Here is a 5,252-nt window from a genome sequence, read left to right on the forward strand (position 1 = left end):
ACCAGGGCGAAGAAACACTGCCCTATATAGAGCACTATTTAGACCAGGATGAGGACACACTGCCCTATATAGAGCACTATTTAGACCATGATGAGGACACACTGCCCTATATAGAGCACTATTTAGACCAGGAAGAGGAAACACTGCCCTATATAGAGCACTATTTAGACCAGGATGAGGACACACTGCCCTATATAGAGCACTATTTAGACCAGGATGAGGAAACACTGCCCTATATAGAGCACTATTTAGACCAGGATGAGGACACACTGCCCTATATAGGGCACTATTTAGACCATTATGAAGAAACACTGCCCTATATAGAGCTCTATTTAGACCAGGATGAAGAAACACTGCCCTATATAGAGCACTATTTAGACCAGGATGTAGATACACCGCCCTATATAGAGCACTATTTAGACCAGGATGAAGAAACACTGCCCTATATAGAGCACTATTTAGACCAGGATGTAGATACACCGCCCTATATAGAGCACTATTTAGACCAGGATGAGGACACACTGCCCTATATAGAGCACTATTTGGACCAGGATAAAGAAACACACTTTCAACATCTCATCAAGGTCTTACCTGGACGAGTGATCATCCAGCCAAACCTCCACCCTGTTGCTGTCCACTCCGCTCCCGAACCCCCATCGATGCGTCTTGGTCCGACGGCTCCACAGCGGCGAGAAAAACCAACCAGCGCTGGTCACCGCGGGTTGTTCCCTTCCGCCCGGGCAGGGAGAGTCGAAAGGAGAGGAAGTGTCGGGAGTCACTCCATCCGAGGCCATCTGCTCCTGCAGCGGTTCGGACTGGAGGCAGGGCATGCCGTCCGACAAGTAGCTTGAAAACAGGTTCCTTAAACTCAGTTTGAGCGACGGGAGGCCACCTCCATTATTTAACAGCCGTTCGGAATCAGAGACTGAGAACAACGTGGAGCAGAGGGAGTCTTGAGCCTACAGAGCACGCTCACGATTAGAGAGACAGAGACAGTCACCGCTTTCAGAGCTCACCCATTATCCTATCAGCTATTGGAGAAACCCAGAGGGAGATATATTTAGGTTAACCTAATCCTGGAGGCCTTGATTTAATGCCGCGAGCTGGCATCGCCCAGGTGATTTATTCGGTAGGAACATTCAAGGAACGGATTAGGGGCCGATTTGGAGCTGGGACTATTAAGGACACTGAACCCCCAGGGTTCCCCGAGCCAGGCTTGGAATCCCTCCCAGTGGTCCTCCCTCTCTCCCCTTCCTCTCCATGTTGGTCCTCCCTCTCTCCCTCCCTCTCTCCCCTCCCTCTCTCCCCTTCCTCTCCATGTTGGTCCTCCCTCTCTCCCCTTCCTCTCCATATTGGTCCTCCCTCTCTCCCCTTCCTCTCCATGTTGGTCCTCCCTCTCTCCCCTTCCTCTCCATATTGGTCCTCCCTCTCTCCCCCTTCCTCTCCATGTTGGTCCTCCCTCTCTCCCCCTTCCTCTCCATGTTGGTCCTCCCTCTCTCCCCTTCCTCTCCATGTTGGTCCTCCCTCTCCCACTTCCTCTCCATGTTGGTCCTCCCTCTCTCCCCTTCCTCTCCATGTTGGTCCTCCCTCTCTCCCCTTCCTCTCCATGTTGGTCCTCCCTCTCTCCCCTCCCTCTCCCACCTTCCTCTCCATGTTGGTCCTCCCTCTCTCCCCTTCCTCTCCATGTTGGTCCTCCCTCTCTCCCCTTCCTCTCCATGTTGGTCCTCCCTCTCTCCCCTTCCTCTCCATGTTGGTCCTCCCTCTCTCCCCTTCCTCTCCATGTTGGTCCTCCCTCTCTCCCCTTCCTCTCCATGTTGGTCCTCCCTCTCTCCCCTCCCTCTCCCACCTTCCTCTCCATGTTGGTCCTCCCTCTCTCCCCTTCCTCTCCATGTTGGTCCTCCCTCTCTCCCCTCCCTCTCCCACCTTCCTCTCCATGTTGGTCCTCCCTCTCTCCCCCTTCCTCTCCATGTTGGTCCTCCCTCTCTCCCCTTCCTCTCCATGTTGGTCCTCCCTCTCTCCCCTCCCTCTCTCCCCCTTCCTCTCCATGTTGGTCCTCCCTCTCTCCCCTTCCTCTCCATGTTGGTCCTCCCTCTCTCCCCCTTCCTCTCCATGTTGGTCCTCCCTCTCTCCCCTTCCTCTCCATGTTGGTCCTCCCTCTCTCCCCTTCCTCTCCCAGTTGTCCTCCCTCTCTCCCCTCCCTCTCTCCCCTTCCTCTCCATGTTGGTCCTCCCTCTCTCCCCTTCCTCTCCATGTTGGTCCTCCCTCTCTCCCCTTCCTCTCCCAGTTGTCCTCCCTCTCTCCCCTTCCTCTCCATGTTGGTCCTCCCTCTCTCCCCTTCCTCTCCACACCTCCCCACTCTGCTCCTCCTCCCCTCTCTCCCTCTCTTCATACAGTAAAAAACTTCCCCACTGCTCCTCCTCTCCTCCCTCCTTCTCTCCCCTTCCTCTCCACACTTCCCCACTCTGCTCCTCCTCTCCTCACCAGTGCAGAAGGAAGCCCAGAATCATGACCTGAAGAGAGTTCTGGGTGACCTTCAACAAGGACATGGTCAAGGTGGTGAGTTCTGGGTGACCATGGCAACAAGGACATGGTCAAGGTGGTGAGTTCTGGGTGACCATGGCAACAAGGACATGGTCAAGGTGGTGAGTTCTGGGTGACCATGGCAACAAGGACATGGTCAAGGTGGTGAGTTCTGGGTGACCATGGCAATAAGGACATGGTCAAGGTGATGCTGATCTTTGGCATCACCTTGACCATTATTATCTTTATAATTCTATTTTAGAGGATCTATAATCTACTCTCCAGGAAGACTACAGATCTAGGATCAGCCTCTTACTCCCTCTACCAGACAGTCCTCTATCTCCCTCTACCAGACAGTCCTCTATCTCTCCCTCTCTACCAGACAGTCCTCTATCTCTCCCTCTCTACCAGACAGTCTTCAATCTCTCCCTCTCTACCAGACAGTCCTCTATCTCTCCCTCTCTAACAGACAGTCCTCTATCTCCCTCTCCCTGACAGTCTCTCTCTCCCCTCTCTACCAGAAACGTCCCACATCCTGAATAGTGTCTTCCCCCAGGCTGTGACCTTCACTAAATAACTGATCTATACTGCATCAGGCCATCTCTGATCTGTACTCTAAATAACTGATCTGTACTCTAAATAACTGAACTATACTGCATCAGGCCATCTCTGATCTGTACTCTAAATAACTGATCTGTACTCTAAATAACTGTTCGGTACTCTAAATAACTGATCTGGACTCTAAATAACTGATCTGTACTCTAAATAACTGAACTATACTGCATCAGGCCATCTCTGATCTGTACTCTAAATAACTGATCTGTACTCTAAATAACTGTTCGGTACTCTAAATAACTGATCTGGACTCTAAATAACTGATCTGTACTCTAAATAACTGAACTATACTGCATCAGGCCATCTCTGATCTGTACTCTAAATAACTGATCTGTACTCTAAATAACTGAACTATACTGCATCAGGCAATCTCTGATCTGTACTCTAAATAACTGATCTGTACTCTAAATAACGGATCTGTACTCTAAATAACTAGTAGTACACACTGAGTGGACAAAACATTAGGAACACCATGACCCAGACTGACCAGGTGAAAGCTCTGATCCCTTTACCTGGTAGTACACACTGAGTGGACAAAACATTAGGAACACCATGACCCAGACTGACCAGGTGAAAGCTCTGATCTCTTTACCTGGTAGTACACACTGAGTGGACAAAACATTAGGAACACCATGACCCAGACTGACCGAGTGAAAGCTCTGATCCCTTTACCTGGTAGTACACACTGAGTGGACAAAACATTAGGAACACCATGACCCAGACTGACCAGGTGAAAGCTCTGATCCCTTTACCTGGTAGTACACACTGAGTGGACAAAACATTAGGAACACCATGACCCAGACTGACCAGGTGAAAGCTCTGATCTCTTTACCTGGTAGTACACACTGAGTGGACAAAACATTAGGAACACCATGACCCAGACTGACCAGGTGAAAGCTCTGATCCCTTTACCTGGTAGTACACACTGAGTGGACAAAACATTAGGAACACCATGACCCAGACTGACCAGGTGAAAGCTCTGATCTCTTTACCTGGTAGTACACACTGAGTGGACAAAACATTAGGAACACCATGACCCAGACTGACCAGGTGAAAGCTCTGATCTCTTTACCTGGTAGTACACACTGAGTGGACAAAACATTAGGAACACCATGACCCAGACTGACCGAGTGAAAGCTCTGATCCCTTTACCTGGTAGTACACACTGAGTGGACAAAACATTAGGAACACCATGACCCAGACTGACCAGGTGAAAGCTCTGATCCCTTTACCTGGTAGTACACACTGAGTGGACAAAACATTAGGAACACCATGACCCAGACTGACCAGGTGAAAGCTCTGATCCCTTTACCTGGTAGTACGCACTGAGTGGACAAAACATTAGGAACACCATGACCCAGACTGACCGGGTGAAAGCTCTGATCTCTTACTGACGACACAAGTTAAATCCACTACTTTTTTTTATTGATTTTCACAAGGCAAGTCAGTTTTCAGAACAAATTCTTATTTCCAATGATGGCCCTTCGATCAGTGTAGATGAAGGAGGAGGAGACGGGTTGAAGAAGAGGATGTTTCAGCCTTGAGACATGGATGGTGTGTGTGTGTCATTCAGAGGGTGAAGGGGCAGGACAATAGATTGAAGTGCCTTTGAACTGGGCGTGGTAGGGACACCGGTTAGTGTCAAGAACTGCAACGCTGCTGGGTTTTTTAAAGCTCAACTGTATATCAAGAACGGTCCACCACCCAAAGGACATCCAGCCAACTTGACACAACTGTGGGAAGCGTTGGAGTCAACATGGACCAGCATCCCTGTGGAACGTTTTCTACACCTTGTAGAGTCCATGACCCGACGAATTGAGACTCCTCCCCTCTCTAGTCCTTCTATCCTCCGTCTGCCTCACTCCCTCTCTCTGTCCTTCTTCTACCCTCTTTCCCAGCCTCTCTCCCACTCTCCTCCCTCTCCTCTGTCCCTCCATCTCTTCCTCTCCTCCCTCCCCCTCTCCTCCCTACCTCCCTCTCTTCCTCTTGCCCTTCCTCTTCCTCTCCTCCGTCCCCTCTCTTCCTCCCTCTCCTCCTCTAGTCCCTCCCTCCCTTCCTCCCTCCTTCTCTTCCTCTCCTCCCTCCCTTCCTCTTTCCCTCTATCCATCCATCCCTCT

The sequence above is a fragment of the Oncorhynchus gorbuscha genome, unplaced genomic scaffold (assembly GCF_021184085.1).
Source record: "Oncorhynchus gorbuscha isolate QuinsamMale2020 ecotype Even-year unplaced genomic scaffold, OgorEven_v1.0 Un_scaffold_2809, whole genome shotgun sequence".
NCBI classification, from domain to species: Eukaryota; Metazoa; Chordata; class Actinopteri; order Salmoniformes; family Salmonidae; genus Oncorhynchus; species Oncorhynchus gorbuscha.